Source organism: Lampetra fluviatilis, unplaced genomic scaffold, assembly GCF_964198595.1.
Source record: "Lampetra fluviatilis unplaced genomic scaffold, kcLamFluv1.1 SCAFFOLD_946, whole genome shotgun sequence".
In the NCBI taxonomy this organism is placed as follows: domain Eukaryota; kingdom Metazoa; phylum Chordata; class Hyperoartia; order Petromyzontiformes; family Petromyzontidae; genus Lampetra; species Lampetra fluviatilis.
In genome coordinates this window covers 244-12,917 of record NW_027620954.1, presented here as the reverse complement: position 1 = coordinate 12,917, position 12,674 = coordinate 244, and the positions used below count along the sequence as shown (strand labels likewise).

The window sequence follows — 12,674 nt, the reverse complement described above, 5'->3', positions numbered from 1 at the left end:
CCAAAAAGTAACCTGCAGCGCCACACCTATTACCATCATTAGAGGAAAAAACGGTGATCCAATCTCCGACCCCCAGGAACAGGTTTGCAGATTTGCTGAGCATTTCTGCGAGGTCCTGGGGGAGGGAAAATCTCTCAGCCAGGAAAACATCGTGGCACAAAGTGGGGATAACCCTGCCGAGGCTGCGGTGCCTCAAATATTGGAAGAGGCCACCCCCTGTGAGTGGCTGGCTGAGGTGCCAGCTGTTGAGGAAGTACTGAGGGCGATCCGGAGTCTGAGACCAGGAAAGGCAACCGGGCAGAGATGATCTCCCAAGCGAAATGCTGAGGGAGGGTGGCGTTTGTGCACAGACTGCCCTATATGACATCATAACAACAGTCTGGACCACTGGACGGGTTCCGCAGGACTGGAAGGATGCCCTGGTGGTCCCCCTCTTTAAGAAGGGGGACCGCACAGACTGTAACAACTACAGGGGCATCTCACTCCTCAGTGTGCCGGGTAAGGTCCTGGCAAGGATTATTCAACATCGCCTTGCTAGGCATGCTGAGGAGAGGCTTGCGGAGCCCCAATGTGGTTTCAGGAAAGGGCGGTCCTGCACAGATGCCATATTTTCTGTCCGTCTGCTACAGCAGAGGTGTAGGGAATTCCAAAAAGACCTACATCTCTGCTTTATTGACCTGGTCAAGGCCTATGATACCATCAGTAGGACTGGGCTCTGGGTTGTTCTTCGTGCTTTCGGAGTCCCTGACCCTCTGCTCACGATCATTAAGGACCTTCATGATGGTGAGCGGGCCCGGGTAAAACTACGTGGCCGGGAGTCGGAGCCTTTCCCTGTACACCTTGGGGTGCGACAGGGATGTCCTCTGGCTCCCACATTATTTAACATCTATTTCGACCGCGTAGTTCGTGAAGCCTTCAGTAGCTGGAATTTCCATCTGGTACAGATACAATGGGAGGCTGATCGATGCCCGGGTGCGGTCAAGGGATGGCTCCCTATTGGTCAACCACGTTATGTATGCCGATGATTTGGTAATAGCTGCTCATTCAGAAGAGGAGTTGGAGACGCTGCTGCTGAGACTGGAGCGTGCCACTAAGAGGTGGGGCCTTACCATCAGCCCCACCAAAACTAAGCACCTGCCTGGGTATTTTGTACCATCGGACACTCCACCCCCACAACTCCCAATCGGTGATGGGGCAGTTGTGGAGAGAGTGGAGAGTTTCCCATACCTGGGCAGTGTGCTCATGACCGGCTCTGGTTTAACAGCAGAGGTCTCACTCCGAATCAGTCGAGCGGCAATATCTTTTCATCGGCTGCGTAACGCTGTGTGGAAGCTACCTGGTCTGTCGCTCCGCACGAAGCTTCAGGTCTTCTCGGCCACGGTCATTCCCTCCCTTCTCTACGCTTGCGAAACGTGGACCCCCCTAGTGGAGCATCTTCGCCGGTTGGAAACATTTAGGCTGGCCTGCCTACGATCCATCCTGGGTTTAACCTGCAGGCTGGATTGTGTGAGGAGCTCACAAGTCCTTGAAAGATCTGGGCAAAGTCCCATCGGTGAGCTCCTCCGGCAGGCAAGGCTGCGTTGGCTGGGTCATGTAGCCCGCATGCCCAGCCACCGCATGCCTAAACAGCTTTTGTTCGGCCGGATCGAGGGGGCTAAACGGGCGCGGCACGGGCTAGAGAAGAGATGGAGTGATGTGGTACAGGAGGCACGGGCTAGAGAAGAGATGGAGTGATGTGGTACAGGAGGACGTGGAGCTGAGTGGACTTGCCGATGACTGGTACCAGCGGTGTCAAGATCGGCCTCAGTGGAGGAGGCTCGTGAAGGACGCTACTGGGCAGTTGGAGGCAGTCGCCCTCCAACAACAACGGAGGGCGGAGGAGCGACGCTCACAACAACGAGCGGAGCGCCGGGTGGCTAAAGCACAGCAAGTTGGTACAGTAGGGGGCACAGGTGGTGCATCAGCCAGTCATCTCGGTCATCTCAGTCAGTCGACCCGTGGCACCTGCTGGGTCTGCCCCGTGACCTCCTGCCAGCGGGCGTTCGACACTTCACGTGGCAGCCTCAAGGTGCACTTGGCCTGGCACAAGCGTCGTGGTGACGTCACCGCCACTTAGTGGCGAATGGCGGTTGTTGTGTCACTGTGTGTGTGTGTCACTGTGTGTGTGTCACTGTGTGTGTGTGTCACTGTGTGTGTGTCACTGTGTGTGTGTGTGTGTCACTGTGTGTGTGTCACTGTGTGTGTGTCACTGTGTGTGTGTCACTGTGTGTGTGTGTCACTGTGTGTGTGTGTCACTGTGTGTGTCACTGTGTGTGTCACTGTGTGTGTGTGTGTGTCACTGTGTGTGTGTCACTGTGTGTGTCACTGTGTGTGTTTGTCACTGTGTGTGTCTGTGTGTGTTTGTCACTGTGTGTGTGTCACTGTGTGTGTCACTGTTTGTGTGTCACTGTGTGTGTGTCACTGTGTGTGTCACTGTTTGTGTGTCACTGTGTGTGTGTGTCACTGTGTGTGTCACTGTGTGTGTCACTGTGTGTGTGTCACTGTGTGTGTGTGTCACTGTGTGTGTGTTTCACTGTGTGTGTGTGTCACTGTGTGTGTGTGTCACTGTGTGTGTGTGTCACTGTGTGTGTCACTGTGTGTGTGTCTGTGTGTGTGTCACTGTGTGTGTCACTGTGTGTGTGTTACTGTGTGTCACTGTGTATGTGTGTCACTGTGTGTGTGTGTCACTGTGTGTGTCACTGTGTGTCACTGTGTGTGTGTGTGTCACTGTGTGTGTGTGTGTCACTGTGTGTGTGTGTCACTGTGTGTCACTGTGTGTGTGTGTGTGTCACTGTGTGTGTGTGTCACTGTGTGTGTCACTGTGTGTGTGTCACTGTGTGTGTGTGTGTCACTGTGTGTGTGTGTGTCACTGTGTGTGTGTCACTGTGTGTGTGTGTGTCACTGTGTTTGTGTGTCACTGTGTGTGTCACTGTGTTTGTGTGTCACTGTGTGTGTCACTGTGTGTGTCACTGTGTGTGTCACTGTGTGTGTGTGTCACTGTGTGTGTCACTGTGTGTGTGTGTCACTGTGTGTGTGTCACTGTGTGTGTGTCACTGTGTGTGTGTGTCACTGTGTGTCACTGTGCTTGTCACTGTGTGTGTGTGTCACTGTGTGTGTGTGTCACTGTGTGTGTGTCACTGTGTGTGTGTCACTGTGTGTGTGTGTGTCACTGTGTGTGTGTCACTGTGTGTGTGTGTGTCACTGTGTGTGTGTCACTGTGTGTGTGTCTCTGTGTGTGTCACTGTGTGTGTGTCACTGTGTCTGTGTCACTGTGTGTGTGTCACTGTGTGTGTGTGTCACTGTGTATATGTGACACTGTGTGTCACTGTGTGTGTGTGTCACTGTGTGTGTGTCACTGTGTGTGTGTCACTGTGTTATTGTGTGTCACTGTGTGTCACTGTGTGTGTGTCACTGTGTGTGTGTCACTGTGTGTGTGTCACTGTGTGTGTGTCACTGTGTGTGTGTGTGTCACTGTGTGTGTGTGTGTGTCACTGTGTGTGTGTGTGTGTCACTGTGTGTGTCACTGTGTGTGTGTCACTGTGTTATTGTCACTGTGTGTCACTGTGTGTGTGTGTCACTGTGTGTGTGTGTCACTGTGTGTGTGTCACTGTGTGTGTCACTGTGTGTGTGTCACTGTGTGTGTCACTGTGTGTGTCACTGTGTGTGTGTGTGTCACTGTGTGTGTGTGTGTGTGTCACTGTGTGTGTCAATGTGTGTGTGTGTCACTGTGTGTGTGTGTCACTGTGTGTGTGTCACTGTGTGCGTGTGTCACTGTGTGTGTGTGTCACTGTGTGCGTGTCACTGTGTGCGTGTAACTGTGTGCGTGTCACTGTGTGTGTGTCACTGTGTGTGTGTGTCACTGTGTGTGTGTCACTGTGTGTGTGTGTCACTGTGTGTGTGTGTCACTGTGTGTGTGTCACTGTGTGTGTGTGTCCCTGTGTGTGTGTCACTGTGTGTGTGTCACTGTGTGTGTGTCACTGTGTGTGTCACTGTGTGTGTCACTGTGTGTGTGTCACTGTGTGTGTGTCACTGTGTGTGTGTGTCCCTGTGTGTGTGTCACTGTGTGTGTGTGTCCCTGTGTGTGTGTCCCTGTGTGTGTGTCACTGTGTGTGTGTCACTGTGTGTGTCACTGTGTGTGTCACTGTGTGTGTCACTGTGTGCGTCACTGTGTGCGTCACTGTGTGTGTGTGTCACTGTGTGTGTGTGTGTCCCTGTGTGTGCGTCACTGTGTGTGTGTGTGTCACTGTGTGTGTGTGTCACTGTGTGTGTGTGTCACTGTGCGTCACTGTGTGCGTCACTGTGTGTGTGTGTCACTGTGTGTGTGTGTGTGTCCCTGTGTGTGTGTCACTGTGTGTGCGTCACTGTGTGTGTGTCACTGTGTGTGTGTGTCACTGTGTGTGTGTGTCACTGTGTGTGTGTGTGTCCCTGTGTGTGTGTGTGTCACTGTGTGTGTGTCACTGTGTGTGTCACTGTGTGTGTGTGTCACTGTGTGTGTGTGTCACTGTGTGTGTCACTGTGTGCGTCACTGTGTGTGTGTGTCACTGTGTGTGTGTCACTGTGTGTGTCACTGTGTGTGTGTGTCACTGTGTGTGTCCCTGTGTGTGTGTCACTGTGTGTGTCACTGTGTGTGTGTCACTGTGTGCGTCACTGTGTGCGTCACTGTGTGTGTCACTGTGTGTGCGTCACTGTGTGTGCGTCACTGTGTGTGTGTCACTGTGTGTGTGTGTCACTGTGTGTGTCCCTGTGTGTGTGTCACTGTGTGCGTCACTGTGTGTGTGTCACTGTGTGTGTGTCACTGTGTGTGCGTCACTGTGTGTGCGTCACTGTGTGTGCGTCACTGTGTGTGTGCGTCACTGTGTGTGTGCGTCACTGTGTGTGTGTGTACGGGGAGTGGTGGGTGTAGTGGTTAGCGCTACGCTGCGCTATGAACCCGGCGACCCGAGTTCGATTCCCGCTCACAGCCAACACCAGTAACTTTTATCTGAACCGGTCCTGGGCCTCCCCTAGGTCGTCTCAGCCTCAACTAAGTACCTGGTGTGGCGGTGTGTAGTGAACATCACTAGCACTGGGGAGACAAAGGCGGCCGGGCGTGGTGCTGGCCACCCCACCCCCTCGTGTGCCACAGTGCCGGCCTTCATAGGTGCTCGCTAACAGCACTTGCCCCTACAGTCTGTTGCAGGCTACACGGGGGATCTTTGTCTTTGTTTGTGTATGTACGTCGCGTTCTGCAGATGTAGATGCCACTGGTTCTGCAGATGTAGATGCCACTGGTTCTTCACGTTCTGCAGATGTAGATGCCACTGGTTCTGCAGATGTAGATGCCACTGGTTCTGCAGATGTAGATGCCACTGGTTCTGCAGATGTAGATGCCACTGGTTCTTCACGTTCTGCAGATGTAGATGCCACTGGTTCTTCACGTTCTGTAGATGTAGATGCCACTGGTTCTTCACTTTCTGCAGATGTAGATGCCACTGGTTCTTCACGATCTGCAGATGTAGATGCCACTGGTTCTTCACGTTCTGCAGATGTAGATGCCACTGGTTCTGCAGATGTAGATGCCACTGGTTCTGCAGATGTAGATGCCACTGGTTCTTCACGTTCTGCAGATGTAGATGCCACTGGTTTTTCACGATCTGCAGATGCAGATGCCACTGGTTCTTCACGTTCTGCAGATGTAGATGCCACTGGTTCTTCACGTTCTGCAGATGTAGATGCCACTGGTTCTTCACGTTCTGCAGATGTAGATGCCACTGGTTCTGCAGATGTAGATGCCACTGGTTCTGCAGATGTAGATGCCACTGGTTCTTCACGTTCTGCAGATGTAGATGCCACTGGTTCTTCGCGTTCTGCAGATGAAGATGCCACTGGTTCTTCACGTTCTGCAGATGTAGATGCCACTGGTTCTTCGCGTTTTGCAGATGTAGATGCCACTGGTTCTTCACGTTCTGTAGATGTAGATGCCACTGGTTCTTCGCGTTCTGCAGATGTAGATGCCACTGGTTCTTCGCGTTCTGCAGATGAAGATGCCACTGGTTCTGCAGATGTAGATGCCACTGGTTCTTCACGTTCTGCAGATGCAGATGCCACTGGTTCTTCACGTTCTGCAGATGCAGATGCCACTGGTTCTTCACGTTCTGCAGATGCAGATGCCACTGGTTCTTCACGTTCTGCAGATGTAGATGCCACTGGTTCTTCACGTTCTGCAGATGTAGATGCCACTGGTTCTTCACGTTCTACAGATGTAGATGCCACTGGTTCTTCACGTTCTGCAGATGTAGATGCCACTGGTTCTTCACGTTCTGCAGATGTAGATGCCACTGGTTCTTCACGTTCTGCAGATGCAGATGCCACTGGTTCTTCACGTTCTGCAGATGTAGATGCCACTGGTTCTTCACGTTCTACAGATGTAGATGCCACTGGTTCTTCGCGTTCTGCAGATGTAGATGCCACTGGTTCTTCACGTTCTGCAGATGCAGATGCCACTGGTTCTTCACGTTCTGCAGATGCAGATGCCACTGGTTCTTCACGTTCTGCAGATGCAGATGCCACTGGTTCTTCACGTTCTGCAGATGTAGATGCCACTGGTTCTTCACGTTCTGCAGATGCAGATGCCACTGGTTCTTCACGTTCTGCAGATGTAGATGCCACTGGTTCTTCACGTTCTACAGATGTAGATGCCACTGGTTCTTCGCGTTCTGCAGATGTAGATGCCACTGGTTCTTCACGTTCTGCAGATGCAGATGCCACTGGTTCTTCACGTTCTGCAGATGCAGATGCCACTGGTTCTTCACGTTCTGCAGATGCAGATGCCACTGGTTCTTCACGTTCTGCAGATGTAGATGCCACTGGTTCTTCACGTTCTGCAGATGCAGATGCCACTGGTTCTTCACGTTCTGCAGATGTAGATGCCACTGGTTCTTCACGTTCTACAGATGTAGATGCCACTGGTTCTTCGCGTTCTGCAGATGTAGATGCCACTGGTTCTTCACGATCTGCAGATGTAGATGCCACTGGTTCTTCACGTTCTGCAGATGTAGATGCCACTGGTTCTTCACGATCTGCAGATGTAGATGCCACTGGTTCTGCAGATGTAGATGCCACTGGTTCTTCGCGTTCTGCAGATGTAGATGCCACTGGTTCTTCACGATCTGCAGATGTAGATGCCACTGGTTCTTCACGTTCTGCAGATGTAGATGCCACTGGTTCTTCACGATCTGCAGATGTAGATGCCACTGGTTCTTCACGATCTGCAGATGTAGATGCCACTGGTTCTGCAGATGTAGATGCCACTGGTTCTTCACGTTCTGCAGATGTAGATGCCACTGGTTCTTCACGTTCTGCAGATGTAGATGCCACTGGTTCTTCACGTTCTGCAGATGTAGATGCCACTGGTTCTTCACGTTCTGCAGATGTAGATGCCACTGGTTCTTCACGTTCTACAGATGTAGATGCCACTGGTTCTTCACGTTCTACAGATGTAGATGCCACTGGTTCTGCAGATGTAGATGCCACTGGTTCTTCACGTTCTGCAGATGTAGATGCCACTGGTTCTTCACGTTCTACAGATGTAGATGCCACTGGTTCTGCAGATGTAGATGCCACTGGTTCTTCGCGTTCTGCAGATGTAGATGCCACTGGTTCTTCACGATCTGCAGATGTAGATGCCACTGGTTCTTCACGTTCTGCAGATGTAGATGCCACTGGTTCTTCACGATCTGCAGATGTAGATGCCACTGGTTCTTCACGATCTGCAGATGTAGATGCCACTGGTTCTGCAGATGTAGATGCCACTGGTTCTTCACGTTCTGCAGATGTAGATGCCACTGGTTCTTCACGTTCTGCAGATGTAGATGCCACTGGTTCTTCACGTTCTGCAGATGTAGATGCCACTGGTTCTTCACGTTCTGCAGATGTAGATGCCACTGGTTCTTCACGTTCTACAGATGTAGATGCCACTGGTTCTGCAGATGTAGATGCCACTGGTTCTTCACGTTCTGCAGATGTAGATGCCACTGGTTCTTCACGTTCTACAGATGTAGATGCCACTGGTTCTGCAGATGTAGATGCCACTGGTTCTTCACGTTCTGCAGATGTAGATGCCACTGGTTCTTCACGTTCTACAGATGTAGATGCCACTGGTTCTGCAGATGTAGATGCCACTGGTTCTTCACGTTCTGCAGATGTAGATGCCACTGGTTCTTCACGTTCTGCAGATGTAGATGCCACTGGTTCTTCACGTTCTACAGATGTAGATGCCACTGGTTCTGCAGATGTAGATGCCACTGGTTCTTCGCGTTCTGCAGATGTAGATGCCACTGGTTCTTCACGATCTGCAGATGTAGATGCCACTGGTTCTTCACGTTCTGCAGATGTAGATGCCACTGGTTCTTCACGATCTGCAGATGTAGATGCCACTGGTTCTTCACGATCTGCAGATGTAGATGCCACTGGTTCTGCAGATGTAGATGCCACTGGTTCTTCACGTTCTGCAGATGTAGATGCCACTGGTTCTTCACGTTCTGCAGATGTAGATGCCACTGGTTCTTCACGTTCTGCAGATGTAGATGCCACTGGTTCTTCACGTTCTGCAGATGTAGATGCCACTGGTTCTTCACGTTCTACAGATGTAGATGCCACTGGTTCTGCAGATGTAGATGCCACTGGTTCTTCACGTTCTGCAGATGTAGATGCCACTGGTTCTTCACGTTCTACAGATGTAGATGCCACTGGTTCTGCAGATGTAGATGCCACTGGTTTCTTCACGTTCTGCAGATGTAGATGCCACTGGTTCTTCACGTTCTACAGATGTAGATGCCACTGGTTCTGCAGATGTAGATGCCACTGGTTCTTCACGTTCTGCAGATGTAGATGCCACTGGTTCTTCACGTTTTGCAGATGTAGATGCCACTGGTTCTTCACGTTCTACAGATGTAGATGCCACTGGTTCTGCAGATGTAGATGCCACTGGTTCTTCATGTTCTGCAGATGTAGATGCCACTGGTTCTTCACGTTCTACAGATGTAGATGCCACTGGTTCTGCAGATGTAGATGCCACTGGTTCTTCACGTTCTGCAGATGTAGATGCCACTGGTTCTTCACGTTCTACAGATGTAGATGCCACTGGTTCTGCAGATGTAGATGCCACTGGTTCTTCACGTTCTGCAGATGTAGATGCCACTGGTTCTTCACGTTCTACAGATGTAGGATGCCACTGGTTCTGCAGATGTAGATGCCACTGGTTCTTCACGTTCTGCAGATGTAGATGCCACTGGTTCTTCACGTTCTACAGATGTAGATGCCACTGGTTCTGCAGATGTAGATGCCACTGGTTCTTCACGTTCTGCAGATGTAGATGCCCACTGGTTCTTCACGTTCTGCAGATGTAGATGCCACTGGTTCTTCACGTTCTACAGATGTAGATGCCACTGGTTCTGCAGATGTAGATGCCACTGGTTCTTCATGTTCTGCAGATGTAGATGCCACTACTGGTTCTTCACGTTCTGCAGATGTAGATGCCACTGGTTCTTCACGTTCTACAGATGTAGATGCCACTGGTTCTGCAGATGTAGATGCCACTGGTTCTTCACGTTCTGCAGATGTAGATGCCACTGGTTCTTCACGTTCTACAGATGTAGATGCCACTGGTTCTGCAGATGTAGATGCCACTGGTTCTTCACGTTCTGCAGATGTAGATGCCACTGGTTCTTCACGTTCTACAGATGTAGATGCCACTGGTTCTGCAGATGTAGATGCCACTGGTTCTTCACGTTCTGCAGATGTAGATGCCACTGGTTCTTCACGTTCTGCAGATGTAGATGCCACTGGTTCTTCACGTTCTACAGATGTAGATGCCACTGGTTCTGCAGATGTAGATGCCACTGGTTCTTCATGTTCTGCAGATGTAGATGCCACTGGTTCTTCACGTTCTACAGATGTAGATGCCACTGGTTCTGCAGATGTAGATGCCACTGGTTCTTCATGTTCTGCAGATGTAGATGCATCTACATCTGCAGAACGTGAAGAACCAGTGGCATCTGCATCTGCAGAAGGTGAAGAACCAGTGGCATCACTTTGGCTCACCACAAATTCTGCCAACAACCATTATTTATTGTTTTGTCACCCCCCACCACCCCCCACCACCCCCCACCACCCCCCACCACCCCCCACCACCCCCCACCACCCCCCACCACCCCCCACCACCCCCCCACCACCCCCCACCACCCCCCACCACCCCCCACCACCCCCCCCCCTTCTCTCTACCCCCGTCACCCAGAGTCCTCTGCCTCTGTCGGCCATGCCGGGTCCTTCGTTGGGAGGCTGGTCAAACCTCGTGCAAGTTCTGCGACGGGGAGGCCTCTCCAGGCTCCACCAGATCAGTCAGGAAGACTTTGATACGTACGGACCCGTGTTCAGGTGGGTGGGTGTACAGGTGTGTGGGTGTACAGGTGTGTGGGTGTGTGGGTGGGTGTTCAGGTGGGTGTGTGGGTGGGTGTACAGGTGGGTGTGTGGGTGGGTGTACAGGTGGGTGGGTGGGTGGGTGTGTGGGTGTACAGGTGTGTGGGTGTTCAGGTGTGTGGGTGTACAGGTGGGTGGGTGTACAGGTGTGTGGGTGTACAGGTGTGTGGGTGGGTGTGTGGGTGTACAAGTGGGTGTGTGGGTGGGTGTACAGGTGTGTGGGTGTACAGGTGGGTGGGTGTGTGTGGGTGGGTGGGTGTGTGGGTGTACAGGTGGGTGGGTGTACAGGTGTGTGGGTGTACAGGTGGGTGGGTGTACAGGTGTGTGGGTGTACAGGTGGGTGGGTGTGTGGGTGGGTGGGTGTACAGGTGGGTGGGTGTACAGGTGGGTGGGTGTACAGGTGGGTGGGTGTTCAGGTGGGTGGGTGTACAGGTGTGTGGGTGTACAGGTGGGTGGGTGTACAGGTGGGTGGGTGTTCAGGTGGGTGGGTGTACAGGTGGGTGGGTGTACAGGTGTGTGTGTGTACAGGTGGGTGGGTGTACAGGTGGGTGGGTGTTCAGGTGGGTGGGTGTACAGGTGTGTGGGTGTACAGGTGGGTGGGTGGGTGTTCAGGTGTGTGGGTGTACAGGTGGGTGGGTGGGTGTTCAGGTGGGTGGGTGTACAGGTGTGTGGGTGTACAGGTGGGTGGGTGGGTGTACAGGTGTGTGGGTGTACAGGTGGGTGGGTGTACAGGTGGGTGGGTGTACAGGTGGGTGGGTGGGTGTTCAGGTGTGTGGGTGTACAGGTGGGTGGGTGGGTGTTCAGGTGGGTGGGTGTACAGGTGTGTGGGTGTACAGGTGGGTGGGTGGGTGTACAGGTGGGTGGGTGTACAGGTGTGTGGGTGTACAGGTGGGTGGGTGGGTGTTCAGGTGGGTGGGTGTACAGGTGTGTGGGTGTACAGGTGGGTGGGTGTACAGGTGGGTGGGTGTACAGGTGTGTGGGTGTACAGGTGTGTGGGTGTACAGGTGGGTGGGTGTACAGGTGTGTGGGTGTACAGGTGTGTGGGTGTACAGGTGGGTGGGTGTACAGGTGTGTGGGTGTACAGGTGGGTGGGTGGGTGTTCAGGTGTGTGGGTGTTCAGGTGGGTGGGTGTACAGGTGGGTGGGTGGGTGTTCAGGTGTGTGGGTGTACAGGTGGGTGGGTGGACAGGTGGGTGGGTGTACAGGTGTGTGGGTGTACAGGTGGGTGGGTGTACAGGTGGGTGGGTGGGTGTTCAGGTGTGTGGATGTTCAGGTGGGTGGGTGTACAGGTGGGTGGGTGGGTGTTCAGGTGTGTGGGTGGACAGGTGGGTGGGTGTACAGGTGTGTGGGTGTACAGGTGGGTGGGTGTACAGGTGGGTGAACAGGTGTGTGGGTGGGTGGGTGGATGTGTGGGTGGGTGTGTGGGTGTACAGGTGTGTGGGTGGACAGGTGGGTGGGTGTACAGGTGTGTGGGTGTACAGGTGGGTGGGTGGACAGGTGGGTGGGTGTACAGGTGTGTGGGTGTACAGGTGGGTGGGTGTACAGGTGGGTGTCCAGGTGTGTGGGTGGGTGGGTGGATGTGTGGGTGGGTGGGTGGGTGGGTGTGTGGGTGGGTGGGTGTGTGGGTGGGTGGGTGTGTGGGTGGGTGGGTGTGTGGGTGGGTGGGTGTGTGGGTGGGTGTGTGGGTGGGTGTCCAGGTGTGTGGGTGGGTGGGTGGATGTGTGGGTGGGTGGGTGTGTGGGTGGGTGGGTGGGTGTGTGGGGGGGTGTGTGGGTGGGTGTGTGTGGGTGGGTGGGTGGGTGTGTGGGTGGGTGTGTGTGTGTGGGTGGGTGTGTGGGTGGGTGGGTGTGTGGGTGGGTGGGTGTGTGGGTGGGTGGGTGGGTGTGTGGGTGGGTGTGTGGGTGGGTGGGTGGGTGGATGTGTGGGTGGGTGGGTGTGTGGGTGGGTATGTGGGTGTGTGGGTGGGTATGTGGGTGTGTGGGTGTGTGGGTGGGTGTGTGGGTGGGTGTGTGGGTGGGTGTGTGGGTGGGTGTGTGGGTGGGTGTGTGGGTGGGTGTACAGGTGGGTGTGTGTACAGGTGGGTGGGTATGTGGGTGTGTGGGTGGGTGTGTGGGTGGGTGTGTGGGTGGGTATGTGGGTGGGTATGTGGGTGTGTGGGTGGGTGTGTGGGTGGGTATGTGG

At 53.4% G+C, this 12,674-nt stretch overlaps 1 long non-coding RNA gene across 1 annotated transcript in view; it reads left to right on the top strand.

Moving 5' to 3' along the window:
• The window catches only part of LOC144954585 (uncharacterized), a 35,558-nt gene extending 25,112 nt beyond the window's left edge, over positions 1 to 10,446 (top strand). Inside the window, exon 3 of the long non-coding RNA XR_013641281.1 lies at positions 10,313 to 10,446. This is a non-coding gene — a long non-coding RNA (uncharacterized LOC144954585). The remainder of the gene's footprint in view (positions 1 to 10,312) is intronic.
• Positions 10,447 to 12,674: the final 2,228 nt, after the last annotated feature.